General features: G+C 35.4%; 1 protein-coding gene across 2 annotated transcripts in view; it reads left to right on the top strand.

The window, feature by feature from the left end:
• The first annotated feature begins 222 nt into the window (after positions 1 to 222).
• LOC138714812 (uncharacterized) overlaps positions 223 to 15,505 on the top strand; it is a 480,985-nt gene continuing 465,702 nt past the window's right edge. For both annotated transcript variants that reach the window (XM_069846967.1, XM_069846965.1), the window contains exon 1: positions 223 to 320. The gene's annotated coding sequence lies outside the window, so the exon portion shown is untranslated. The remainder of the gene's footprint in view (positions 321 to 15,505) is intronic.

Here is a 15,505-nt window from a genome sequence, read left to right as displayed (position 1 = left end):
CCCTGTTTGTAATCTGAAATGCGCTCTTCTTTTTAAGCGGCTTTAAAGTAGTCTGTTGTGTAATTGTTTGTCGTTGAAATACTCGAATCTTGTGGAAAGTCAAAGCTCCTAGGTACATGTATGTGTGATATGCGATAAAGCCTTATCATTGCCACCCATGGATAAGATAAACGGCTTCATATAAATACCCTGCACTTACTCCAGGTGAGTTTCTTGTCTGTCGTAACGTAAGAGCAGTGAAGTGACAATATCTCTCCATACTCCTTGGGATATATAAAGTTCTAGCTACATAGTTTTGCTTGGAACATTCATATCAGACGGTAAGTAACAAATAAATTTGCATCTGGCTTTCATTTTATATGCACATTATAGTTTTGAATGTATGCTGCAACATTCCGGAAGCTCAGCGTAATGTTGAAGCTTTTTGAAAGATTTCATCATGAATATAAGTTTTTATATTTTCTACCAGAGACAGTGATATCTTCAAACTATCGTAAATTTCTTTCGGGTGACGTAATTAAAATGTAAATACACTCCCGTATTAATGAAATTCCCAGCGTGGGTTTAGAGCCGTCTTTCCAGGCGACAGTCCACTGTGGCAGTTAAACCATTTCGCTTAGTAACTTAGTCTTAAATAGCATGATATAGATAAAGCATTATCTGACATTGTTGATTGTTAGGTTGATTAAGAAGAAAGTTTTGCGATTGTAATATAGGCCTATTGTGTGACGTGAGAGAAATTGCGAAGGCGTAGAAGAGTGGGAGGTTTAGATTTCCCAAGAGCTGATCTTAACTGATAAGTATTACGATACTTCACTAACTGAGTCATTTACATCTAAAATGTACACACACAAACACTGGATTTTTTAAAATAATTATTTTTTTTTAAAAGAACTCAGACACGTAGATCGTGTATTTAGAAAGAAATACTTTTATGGAAACAAAATATATTTGCCAATATTGTTATGATGTCATCGAGATCATTTTTAAATTTCATTCTACAGTATTTATACAGGGTGGAGTCCACGCCTGTGGAGTAACGGTTAGCGCGTCTGGCTGCGAAACCAGGTGGCCCGGGTTCGATTCCCGGTCGGGGTAAGCTACCTGGTTGAGGTTTTTTCCGGGGTTTTCCCTCAACCCAATATGAGCAAATGCTGGGTAACTTTCGGTGCTGGACCCCGGACTCATTTCACCGGCATTATCACCTTCGTCTCATTCAGACGCTTATAACCTAAGCTGTTGATAAAGCATCGTAAAATAGCCTACTAAAATAAAAAAAATTCAGAGTGGAAGTGAAATAATCATGCAGGTTGAAAGGGACGATAGGTATATTTAAAGGAATAGAAAAACCTATACAGTAGATTAGTAGAGCATCGATTATCCGAATACCGATCAACGCTTGAGGTTATAACATTTAATTTTGAACTAGTTAGTTTTGTACGACTTGAGGCTTTCCCGGCGTTTGATGTAGAATAACTCTTCTCGGGTTTCCTTGAATCTGGTAATTTATTTCAACACAGAGTTCTGAATATTCCTCTGAATATTCTAGAATTTAATATTCATTCGAGACATCGTTCTATTTGTTTTTGTGTTTGATGCAGAGCCATCTTCAGTTACAAGCCGGAGCATGGGTAGGTTTGGCAACGCTGAGTGGAGGCGGGCGGAGGCGAAATAAAGGCTTGACGTTTGACGTTTTAGTGCTTTGATTTCGTTGTCACATGTACATTTTCGACATTAATTGATATAAAACTAAGTGCATATGATCAATATTCAGTGTATTGATGTACGTAATTTATGACGGAATCCGAAATGGTATTTTATTTGCATTTCAGAATACCGCTTAAGTACTTACATACAGCCACTTATAACTTAAAAAAAAATTAAAAGCGTACGTGTTTTTTATTGATGGTACAAGGGAAAATAAATAAATACTTAAACAAATGTTACTTGTACCAAAAATAAATAAAATAACGACCTACTTTCGCAGTACCGTATTCTAATCAATTAACCATTATGTGATTAGTAAATTGACAATGTTTTGCCGCTTTATGTTGTTTCATCTCTGACGTGAAAGGTCTAGAATATCATATACATTTTAATTTCATGTGATTATAATTTATAATTTTAAATAGGCCAAGGCCAAGTATTAAGATCTATGAAAAAATGAAGAAACATACTTTCAACATAATGTGTAACAAAACACATCATTATCTATTAAGTACCGGTATGTGCCAATTAGCGTAAGCTTAGTGAATTTTAAATCCTGTAAATACGAAGTGAAAAGGAACATGTTTATAACTAATTTATTACAAAATAAATAATATTAATACACAAACCTTGAAAACCAACAAAGTGAGTGTATGCATCTACAAATAGACAGTTCTGACGTATAGCAGGCATTCCGAATCTTCAACTAAAGTGCAACATTTGTGGGATCACAAAACAGCTGTTTACAATGAACTTGAAAATCAACTGCGTAACTTTACTGATATAGCAAGCGAGACCCAACAATTTGGCTAGAATTCTGATACACCACAAACCACAAGTAAGACAATAAAAATGTAGTTTATACAATATTTAATATTTAGAAGAATTGTCAATCATTTTGTCATTAATAATAACCGTAAAAATTGCGAAAGACTGCAGCCATATTTTCATTTATTGTCTAGTTTTTATCGCCAACACGCACTTAGTTTATAACACATCAACAATTAACTTTTGGTACGACAGCGAACTTAATTCCATCGACACACACTTATATTGTAACATTAATTTACACTGAAAATCGGCATTAGCACAAACACGTGTTCTGAATAGTAGGCCTCCGTTTGACAGTTAATTACATACATACAGTATTGCCGACGTATGGCCCCGGCTTGTAACTGAAGAAGGCTCTGGTTTGATGATATTAAATTATTATTAATAGTGGCATGGTCGCCATGGTCTTCTAAATTGTTAAACTGAAAGAAAACAATTGCGAATAACCTGCTACAAGATAAAAGCGACAGCCTGAAATCTACAATTATAGTGATAGATGGCTATGATTAGTTGAAATTAGGTGGATTCTAATATTTAATTGGTGAATTGGTACTTGAGCAAAATAGTCAATTCTAATAGAACGACAAAACTTTAGAGTAAACAGTGGAAAGTGAAAATAATAGTAAATAGTTAAATTCCATTAATAGAAAATATCAAATCGTATAAAACGTTTTAGAGTATGCGTATAGTATCATCATATCACTATACTCAATTCATATCAAAATCGTCTTTCGGCCTCTCTTGACAGTTTTTCTTTTCTCGTACTGTAAGAGAAGGTGGGTCAAAAGTCGCTTTCCCCAATATTCGTTTTTAGGTTTCGTACTTGTACACATAATATGCTGATGTTATAACTAGAATAAACGATAAACTGATGTAATAATTGGTGGGTTGACAACCATATTCGTGCGTCAACAGTTTTTCCGATGTCATGCCTTGTTGTTGTTTTGTATTTATTGTGTTGGTTTACATGATAACTGCTAGTTTCTTGCATTCAATATGAAGCCGATTCTGACTGACAATTCTATGGACTGATGAAGCCACTTTTGAGCTAAATGGTAAAGTGAACCGGCACAATTGTGTAAGGTATCCTGAAAAATGATGTTTTTTTTTTCTCAGAAACCTCAGCATCTGCATCAGTTGCGACAGATGATCGAAATCGTTCGTGATAATCGATTGAAGTCGTCAGTTATGTTCTGCCAACTACAAATCAGTGTCCAAAAATTATGAATTGTGTATCGAGAAACAGGGCCTCCATTTTGAACAATATCTGCTAAGGAAGGAAGTGTTTGGGGAAAACGATTGTTAACCCACCCTATATAATACATTACTAACACTCTACTGGGTGTTCATTTCAAAGTGTGTCACGACGTCACAGTTGTGAGTCAGCGATTTGAAGCGAGTTCCAGCTTTTATGTCAGAGAAGTTGCCTATTAATCAAGGCGTTCAATCTGAACTTGAGAACTTGAACTGTATAACTTAAACGTCGTAGCAAAGATGGCGGTCTCTAAAGTCTGTGTGCTACCATAACCTCTTTCGAACTGTGTTTTGCTCGGGCAAGTCGAACGCAGGGTATTTGTTATCATCGGTTGCGTACGGCAACATTCCACAACACAAATCAAATGCTCCGTGTCCATGTTGACCGTCGAAGTTAATGTCAACAAATACGTAAGTAATCGTCTTAACCCTCTCCCCATATCCCGACAGTAAGGAAAAAACTCATCTCAGTACGTGTTTCCAAACAGTTCACATTCCTGCCACTACAGGTGTTACCGTACATATCGGTAAGTACTCTTCAGAATGAACGCCGTACTTGCTAGGCAACTTCTCTGGCACATAGGTAATACGCCTCTGTGGAAGTGTAGGAAGATTGAATTCTCTAGGCTCAACGATTAGCCACATGACAGCATACAGCGAGCTATGACATACTTTGAACTGAACACGCAGTATATGAATTTCTGGATTCGCCCATACCTGCTACATACTCTGCCCATCTCAAACGTCTGGATTTAATGTTCCTAATTATGCCAGGTGAACAATACAATGCGTGCAGTTCTGCGTTGTGTAACTTTCTCTATTCTCCTGTAACTTCATCCCTCTTAGCCCCAAATATTTTCCTAAGAACCTTATCCTAAAACACCCTTAATCTCTATTCCTCAAAATGACAGTCTAAGTTTCATAGCCATACAGAACAACCGGTAGGCCTAGTATAACTGTTTTTATAAATTCTAACTTTCAGATTTTTTGACAGCAGACTAATGACAAAATCTTCTCAACCGAATAATAACAGGGATTTCCAATATTTATTCTGCGTTTAATTTCCTTCCGAGTGTCATTTATATTTGTTACTGTTGCTCCAAGATATTTGAATTTTTCCACGCCTTCGAAGGATAGATCTCCAGTTTTTATATTTCCATTTCGTACAATATTCTGGTCGCGAGACATAATCATAAACTCTGTCTTTTCGGGATTTACTTCCAAACCTATCGCGTTACTTGCTTCAAGTATAATACATTACGATACTTGACTGTATATCATAAATAACTATAACATTGCTTTCATATTTACAAAAGCCGTTTTTAAAAGTCATTGTAAACTTTGCTTCTGTAAGTAGATCTCACCGTGACGAGCGGTTTACAATTCAACAATTGATAAATAATTCTTTAGTGATAAGAGGACCTACCATTAACTGTTTCTTGCCAGAGGAACAGCTGACTGGCTGGCTGTAGTAAGGCTGGATCCTGGACGAATCCGTACACTTAAACATGTTTTGGTTATTGTGCGCCCTATAGCTTACATGCGATGAGTGCTTCACAGTGAACGCGTAAAACCCCACCATTCATTCTCGGAAAACCTACAACTACAAGAATTACAATGTAACTTGAATCGTGTTCCACCATTATTAGCTTAAGAAGTACCGACGTGTGAATATTTTGATACTTACTACTGGACAAAATCACACGTTGGAACAATCTTCTGTATGAATGTGTATACTTTCAAAACTTAATGTTTGATTATAATTTATGGCAGTATTGATATCAAATCGCTAGTTTCCATAATAGTTTACAAGAAACCAGGAATACAGACATCAAACATGAAAGATATCTCATTGTAGCGCATATGTACGTACGTCCGTTATTATACGATACTATTCTGATATTTCTGCCTGGAGAGAAATAAAAAATAGGTTGCAGCCGCCAAATTACTCTTCAAGGAACGACCACTCATATAAATTGAGGGAAAGAAGGCAGAGGACGGACACTGGAAAGTTTTCTTTTCTCAATCGTACTATCAGGGACTGGAATGCTTTACCTGCAGACTTACTAAAGGCTTTACCAACAACCAAAAACGCATTTAAAAATAGGCTTAAGGACCTTACTAATAGAAGGTAATTATACACAGTAGTTAAAGGGTGTAAATGATATGTTGTTATTGAAGTGTTGTATCAGTGAAGAATTATGTTGTGTCAGTGAAGTGTGTTGTATCAGTGAAGAAGTATGTCGTGTCAGTGAAGTGTGCTGTGTAAGTGAAACGTGTTCCTGTCAGTGAAGCTTTATAGTTTATAGTGGCAGTGCAAAGAATTTGAACAGTGAAATGTTTTTGAAGTGTTAGTGAAATCAGGATACAGTCAGTGAAATGTGTTGTAGTTCCAGTGCAGTGAGTGAGTTGACAGCGAAATGAGTGTAATGTTGAAAGGTACTTGTGCAGATATGAACATATACTCGTGGGTTTTAGTTCGATCTTAGTTTTAAGATACACATTAGAATATTTCAAATGTTATTTTAAGTGATAGTTTCATTTAATTTAGTATATTCCCTGTTGTTGTTATTATTATTATTATTATTATTATTATTATTATTATTATTATTAGTAATTATTAGTATTATTATTAATTGTATTTTTAATTAATAAGTTTATTATTGTCATTATTGAGTGTAATTAGTTACCTCTGCCACCGGGTATATACCCATTGCAGTGTGAATAAATACAAACACATACATACAAGATAGGCTATATCGGGAAGATACAGCATGGCAACTTATTCATGCAACGAACAGGTGTTGTTTTAGTGAATACATGTGTCCTGACGTCATTAGATTTATTCTTGTGGGAATATTTAAAGGAACCTTTTATCGCGACTGAACCAACCGCAAGAGAAAATATGGGAAGTGTCTGAGTTAATTAATGTTGCAGGAATTTCGTTTAGTTAATCGGTATTTCCATACTTTTGAATGCCACGTCTTCCATTGAAGTTTACTTGCAATATGTGTGCCTAAAAAGGACGCACACTAGAAAGTGGATATTATGTATTGATGGAAATATTTTCCCTTGAATATTTATTGTTTTATAATTTACTTTATAACTGATATTTATGTTTATCGTGTTCTACAGAGGTTTACGTTTTATTAATAACAACAAAGAAAGAACTCTCAATTTGTGTTTTAGAAGTACAGTATACTTACTTACAAATGACTTTTAGAGAACCCGGAGGTTCATTGCCGCCCTCATAAAAGCCCACCATCGGTCCCTGTTCTGAGCAAGATTAATCCAGTCTCTACCATCATATCCTACCTCCCTCAAATCCATTTTAATATTATCCTCTCATCTACGTCTCGGCCTCCTCAAAAGTCTTTTGCCCTTAAGGGGAGGCAGAGATGAAATTTTCGAACAAAACTGAAGAAGAAATGAAAATTTGGTTTTTTCCATTTTTATTATTTTTATTTTGATATTACGATGTTAGTTTTTGATTTTATGCCGTTTAAAAGTATGAAATTAAAACCAAGATAACTGTATTACTATATTATTCCCATAATAAACTAATACTTATCATTATTTATATACCTTCTCTGAACATATAAATAAAAATGAATATTGAAAATTTCTTACAATATCGAAAAAAATCGAAAATCGAAAGAGAATTGGGAGGACAAATTTAAAAGGTACGCAAAACGCGTCCTTGCAAGGGGTTGGGGGCTGTACAAAACTAAGTATGTGAGCTCCAAGCCTGTTGGCCACTAGTCTCACTCCGGGTTACGCTGCTCCACTGAAGAAGCTCTAGAAAATTTTGAAGGGGAAGCCGAAATTGGACGTAACCTCTTAGGTACCACATACGCGAGGGGGATTGAGATTTGATCAAGTGATCAGGGAACGGGGCGAGGAGGAGATGGCTGGTGTTTGCCGTTAGGATGGCGAGACGCTGTCATCTGTTGTTCGATGACAAAGCATGTGAAGGCCGTCGGAAGAAGCGCCGTGGAATCTAAATCTGCAATTTGAGAGGTCCCTGTCCTTTCAAATTGCGACTATTTGAGTGACCTCGTATATTTAATAGACAATTTATAGGTTCTGAACTAGGGCTTACGTCGTTTGTAATAAAGGGGAATATATATGGGGAAGGGCATATAGGTCCGTGGCCCATTTCTTATAGGGCTCATCCCGACATTTGTCTTACGCCTTAGGAAAACCACGGAATACCTTAGGCAGGATGAGTTGTCTCATATATAAGAGACTAGCCAATTTGGCTATTATGTAGGAGGTGATTGTTGTCATGAGCCTTGTTGAATCGTCTCAATTTTGAGACCAGCCATTTGGCTATATGATGACTCAATTACGAAGAGGGGGGAGCATGGAGCATTTTATATCAAACGATATAAAGTTTTATAAAATTATTAATATTTACAGAACTATTGTACTTAGAAAGTTGAAACTTGGTATGTCCATTACTAATAACGTACTTAGTATCCATGATCAATTTCAAACAAATCGGATAAATTTTGTGGATTTTGAAATATTCACCTCTGCCTCCCCTTAATTCTCCCAACAAACACTCTATATGCATTTCTGGATTCACCCATATGTGCTACATGCCCTTCCCATCTCAAACGTCTGGATTTAATGTTCCTAATTATGTTAGGTGAAGAATGCAATGCATGCAGTTCTGCGTTGTGTAACTTTTTCCATTCTCCTGTAACTCCATCCCTTCTAGCCTCTGTTGTTGAAACCGGCCCTTAGATCTGAATTGAATTGCCAGTCTGTATTCATGAAGTGAAATGAAGATCAATTAATTTTTTCCCTAAAAATTATACTTTATGCTCGACCATGACGAAATGTAGTAATTATACACCTGGTAGCAGTCCTTTAATGCATGTCATTAAAGTACACCTATTCATTAAAGTTCAGGTTTTCGATTATTCTCGGATATGCAATCGAAAGACAACGAGAGAAAACGTCACGGAGGCTGGAAATCCAATACTATCGCAGAAGGTTATGTTCTGTTACTATAATAATTAGCGTTAATTGTAAATAATATTCATATAAATTCAATTTGTCATCTCGTTTTTCAATTCTAAATCAATTTCCAGGTTATATCAAAATTAGTTCATGTTATTCTCTAGATTGTATCAACGTCAATGACATTATTGTTCCTCGGAAAAAATCAATACTTTCGCGTCTGCGCACATCTCACAATTTACGAGCTATGCACAAGGTCACTTCCGCTCTTCGGTCAGATACGAATAAAATGAATACTTCTGAATAATTTCAAGTTAAAAATATGGTCGAGCATAAAAAGTCGTATGAAACTTGCCTATAATGGTAATTAAGACGCTCGTATGAAAATTATGAAACTCGCTTGCGCTCGTTTCATAAACAAACATACTCGCGTCTTAAATACTATCATTATAGGCTCGTTGCATAATGTACTGTTGTATGCGTTACTCGGGAATAATAAATTGACAAGTAGGTTGGTCCTCAAGCTTTAAGATACATCTCGAACATCAATACCCTCAGGACTCTACCAGTTACTATACTTTGTTTTCACTTAGATACCTTTTTCACATAAACAACTAAATTGCTCTATATAATTGAAAGTTGTAATTTAGTGTAATTTAGAGCATTTTAACTTATCAAAACTGGTGTAACGGATGGGCCTTCTGTCCTTGCATAAGCTGATATATATTGGGCTTTAAGGTGACAAACCTTAGTCATAAATATGAGGGTACGTCAACTCCATTTCTGTACTTGTTATATTTACACTTTAATTAGAGTGGAAAATTCCTTTTCGTATAAATATGAAGAACTTATGGTAAATAAAGTAAGATAAAGGGTAACCATACAAGTTTGCATAAGAATGTAATTATTACAATAATTTACAATGGCGTGAGGTTAGAAGAAATAAATCAGACTGCTAAACAAGGATGTCCCTTGTCGCCAGCTCTATTTAAACACACACATATATATATATATATATATATATATATATATATATATATATATATATATATATATATATATATATATATATATATATATATGTAAGGTGTTTAAAAAATACGGGGCATAATTTCAGGTATGTATTTCCCACATGTAGACAATCAAAATAGTTAATTACAACATGTGTCCGGAAATACTTTATTTCCGAGTTATGGCCTTCACAACATTGAAATTCACCGGAACGATTTTCTTTCCGCAGGTCGTTGCCGTCAAAGGAGACATTAAGAGGGCACTCTGACAGTTAATTCCGAGGCGAAGGTTACATTCAGTGTTGTGTAGGCGTTAGACTGTGCGACATGTATTCAAATCAAGAGCTGGCAGAGATACACTTCATGTACGGTAAGGCGGACGGCAATGCTGCGCTGGCTCGTCGTTTGTACCAGGAGAGGTACCCACAGCGACAATGTCCAGATCGGAAGACATTTGTACGTCTCCATTACCGTCTGTGCGAGTATGGAAAATTTAACTCTCGTGGTTTGGGAAGGGGACGACCAAGATCTACAACTCCAGAAATACAGGAGGAGATTCTGGAGGCTGTGAACATGACTCCTTCTATCAGCACACGAAGGGTAGCGTTGCAAGTCAATGTTCCTCATACGACTGTCTGGAGACTGTTGAAAGAGTATCAATTGTGTCCTTATCATTTGCAACGTGTACAGGCCCTGTCACCAGCAGATTACCCTGCACGAGTTAGGTTCTGTCAGTGGTTCTTGCAGCAGTGTGGTGTAAATCCGAACTTTCCTGCCTTAGTATTATTTACAGATGAAGCACAGTTCACACGAGATGGCATAACAAATTTCCACAATCAGCATGTATGGGCGTATGAAAACCCACGTGCAACTGTTGCATCTCATCACCAGGTGCGGTTCTCCCTCAACATGTGGGCCGGTATCATTGGTGATCGATTAGTTGGACCCCCATGTACTTGTAAACAGACTTATGGGGCAGGAGTACACAAACTTCCTGGAAAACACCATACCGTACGTCATGTTTTAGAAGACACTCCACTGATCAATCGTCAACACATTCACTTCTTGCATGATGGCGCTCCTGCACACTTCAGTCGTACGGCTCGCCGGTACTTGGATCGAAGGTTTCCTGATCGATGGATAGGTAGAGGTGGCCCAATTGCTTGGCCTCCACGCTCACCTGATCTGAACCCTCTCGATTTCTACTTGTGGGGCCATTTAAAATCATTGGTTTATTCGTCTCCGGTGCCTGATTTGGAATCCCTTCGGAATCGAATTGTGGCATGTTCTGAGGACATACGCAATACTCCTGGAGTTTGGGATCGTGTTCGCAGGTCAATGTGAGGTCTGTATTCAAGCAGGATGTGGACATTTTGAACATCTTCTGTAATGACAACGACCTGCGGAAAGAAAAACTTTCCGGTGAATTTCAATGTTGTGAAGACCATAACTCGGAAATGAAGCATTTCCGGACACATGTTGTAATGGACTTTTTTGATTGTCTACATGTGGGAAATACATACCTGTAATTATGCCCCATATTTTTGAAACACCCTATATATATATATATATATATATATATATATATATATATATATATATATATATATATAAGCTGCTAAACATTGGAAGAATGATTTTAAAGGAGAAATTTCATTAAATAAACATGGACTTGAAACCGTCTTATTTGCAGATGACCAGGTAGTCTTTAAGAAACAGAAGACGGACTTCAAAGAACAGCCAGTAACGTCAAAGAAATAATGGAGACGAACTTAAGATTTCAACTGCTAAAGCAAAATCAGTATTTGTATGGAAAAAATTACAAACGATATAATTCATTTAATAACACTACCCAACAAAAAAAAAATTGTCATACCTCCGCGATAAAAATAGGTGATTCTTAACGAAAAATTGCTCTGATTTTGAACATCGCCATAGAAATCTTCTATCACGTCATGTTAAAAAGATATAAACACATTTAAAATCCCAGGCACGCGGTTTCAGATAAAATATTATGTTAGATTAATTCGTATTTATTATATATATATATATATATATATATATATATATATATATATATATATATATATATAATTTGAACTGGTAATGGAAATTACGGGAAAACGACTAAACGGATTTTAATAAATGACACCTCATTTTGAAGCTTGGCATCCAAGGATTTTCAGAAAAATAGTAACTTTCAATGAAGCGTTAGTTTTCCTACATAATTTTCCTATTTTCCAAAATCCATCTGTCGTCAGTTTTGAGAACTAATAGCTTTCCAGAACAAGACAAACACTAAAATAAACAATATCATGGAGGCCATGACTCCAGAATTGCCAACAGATTCTCTAACATAAAATGTCAATAGGTCGATCTTCATTTGTCTCTATACTGGTTACTAAGAACTTCAAAACTTATTACGAAGGTTATAATATTATCATAAATAAAATTTACAGATCTGAATTTTTCTGTTGTGCAATTTTCTTAGTACTGCTGTATAATGTGTATAAGTTATTAATAAACTACAAAACTCAAGAAGGTTTGTTAACATTATAACCATTAAAAATGAAATATTACAGGTAATTGTTTGGTGTTTTTGACAAAGTTAAACTTCACTGAGTTGTTACGTCGCTTTCAATGCTACATATTTCGTGGAGCATGTTTAATTATTATGGAAGCAAATAGCTTTCAAAATGTCTGATATTCTGTCTGGAAAATAAATCTAAAAAAAATCTTGGAACAACTGGATAATACCCACGGCAGAGCAATGTCGATAGTCGACGTTACTCGCTGGCCACTAGTCACCGGGCCGTACCGAGCATGCCAAACAAAACACAATCAAAATAGTGGTAGAAAATTCGCGACTATATTCTTAAATAATTCACTGCATTAGTCAAGTGCAAGACTTCTGGCTTCTGTTGCATTAAAACAATTATAAAATACGATAATTTGGTCCAGAGAGCATCCGTTTTTGATGCAAAGATAATTTGTTTGGCTTGTTTCTTTAATAAAATTACGAAATGGCGTTCCTGTGCTTAACATTTAATAAAAAACGAAATATAGCAAAACTGTTTTGTCCCGAGACTCTCATCTAAGTCACGTAATAAGTTACGTAATCTACTTCAATATATTTGCGCAAATATACATTGTAGCTAACAGTGGTGCTATCTCTCAGTAATGTTCAGAACGAAGGAGATAGAGAGAGAAAATAAACAAATTTCTCCCTCCAACGACGCCACACACCAACGTCGTTGGCGAGATTGTGTATATACTTAAATTTGGTGCTAAACGTAACGGCACGGTTCAAAGATACCGTGGGAATTCTCCAGTTTAGCGAAAATCTTTATTTAAACTTCTAATGAACTTGGTCTGCAGCATTTGCTGCACAAGCCACTAGTATGATATAATGATGTATTCATGTTAGGTGAAAGATTAATTCACAAATGTAGTTTTATATGCATGCAATAATATTAGGGCCATATTTTAAGGGAACATACCTGCAGCTTTGCTTAAAAGTGTTCGGTAGTAACTTACGTGATTTTCACTTGTACTCCTGGCTGCTCTCCCTCACAAGAAGCCAACAGTAATCCCTTATCATTACTGGATCCTTACGACCTTGGCACCTCTTCTCCATGATGGAAATGTCTTCATGAAACCGTTCCCCTTGTTCATCACTATACCGGTCTACACACACATTTTCTCCTACATAAGAGCGCGAAATATGTACTGAATGAAAAATAAAATTAGTTGGATTGAAGAACAAAGTCTGTCAGAATGACAGCTGAGTGTCAGTTTAAAGGGCTGCAGCACCACGCATGCGCTGGTCCCTTTAAATTCGTCCTGAGGAGCTTTAAATTGTCGTAGGGCCAAAATAAGCACAGATTTAGAAAACTGAAACATTTTATTTTTAGAGTTAAAAACAAAATTTCTATTTTAATGAGTTTTTCGTTATTTTCACCGATCCATAGCCTTACGAGTGCAGCAATAGATCGCGAAATCAGCTGAATTCTTTGCAAGTTCCTGGAAAATAGCTAAATAACTGATTCTTTAAAGTGAACAAATAAGGTAATATATATTAAGAAAGAATTCATCCTGGAATAGTTCATACAAAATAACATTTTAGGAAAAAATATTTGATTTGCATTTGAATTCAAGAACGCAGAGTCAATTTTCACTTTGAAAGGATTCTTAAGTAGAAAAGTTTTTGCTTTTTTCCATAAATTATTATTATTTTTTTTTGGAATGGTTTGACTTTATCATGACTTCATGAAATAAACTTTCATGTGATAGGAATAGGGTGATTTTTAAAGATAATACGGGAGATTAAGGAATCGACAAAATTTTGACAAATTATTCGGTTCAGTTACTAAAAAATAACTTTATTGTACACTTGGGCAGCTAAGCTTAAATTAAGAGTATTTTGAGACAGATTTTGTCTCGCGTAATAGCTGAAGTTGATTGCAATTTTCAGCTCTGATTTGATTAGATGTATCGTGCTCCTGTTTTGAACATCTGTCCAATTTTTCATGAGGTGAAACACCCTCTTTGTATGAGCATTACTTCTTGGTATGCTCATAACAAAACTAGCTAGTTTTTCGGAAATTTATAACATTAACACGTTTGATTTTAACGGGTGAGCATTAGAACCCATTCTTGGAAAGTACTACTTTCTATTAAGACTACATATTCAAATACATTTCTTGAACAACAAAACTCATCACATAAACAATCACCATTCACGACAAAATCAAATGTTTAGATGTTCAGAATAATTATTTTTAAATTATGCAAAAATAAGGAAGAAAAATGCTCGAAGAGAAGGAAAATACGAGAGCCGGGAGACCGTTGAAAATAATAATAATAATAATAATAATAATAATAATAATAATACTATAATTCTTTATTTATACTGGCAGAGTTAAGGCCATAGGGCCTTCTCTTACACTCTACTAGGTCACAAAGTATACAAGCAGTTAAAATTTAACAAAAAGTTAAAGAACAGAATACTAACATATTACAAAAAAATTAATAATAATAATAATAATAGTAATAGTATAATAAAATCGACACTAAACAACATGAAATAATGCCATAATAGAAAAAAAAAGAAAGTAAAATACATTGAAATATAGTGAAAGCAACTCATTTAGTACAAATGGTTAATACGGAAAAACATAAGGAAGAATATATCAAAATGGAATGTAATAAAATAATAATACAAAAGAAAAGAAATACGAAAATTAAATAAAATTCACGATAAAAAGGCTATGATAATAAATACATCGGCTGATAAAGAGAACAAAAAGGGGAAAGGAAGGAAAAATAAATATATAGCCTATATTTTTACAAAACTATGGCAGAGAAAAGGGCTTATATCTGAAAGGAAACTAATTCAAAAAGTGCAATTTTAATTTATTTTTTAAACTAGACAATGTTGTGGTAGAGAGTTCCAGAGATGAGCTGCAGAGACGGTGAAAGATGAAGAATAGAAGGATGTTCTGTGTTTAGGAATGGAGACTGTGATATGGTGTTGTGAGCGAGTATCTATTTCGTGATATGAGGACAAATGTTGAAAACGAGAAGCTAAGTAGCTAGGGTTAGAGGTTTGAAGAATATTGAAGAGTAAAGTGAGAGAGTGAATAGTTCTTCGCTCTTTGAGACGGACCCAGGACAGCATATTTAGTGAAAGTGTGATACGGTCAGATCTACGGACTTTGCGAATAAATCGA

The sequence above is a fragment of the Periplaneta americana genome, chromosome 15 (genome assembly GCF_040183065.1).
Source record: "Periplaneta americana isolate PAMFEO1 chromosome 15, P.americana_PAMFEO1_priV1, whole genome shotgun sequence".
Taxonomy (NCBI): Eukaryota; Metazoa; Arthropoda; class Insecta; order Blattodea; family Blattidae; genus Periplaneta; species Periplaneta americana.
Note: the sequence above shows the minus strand (reverse complement) of the source record. Positions and strands in the feature narration are given on the sequence as shown.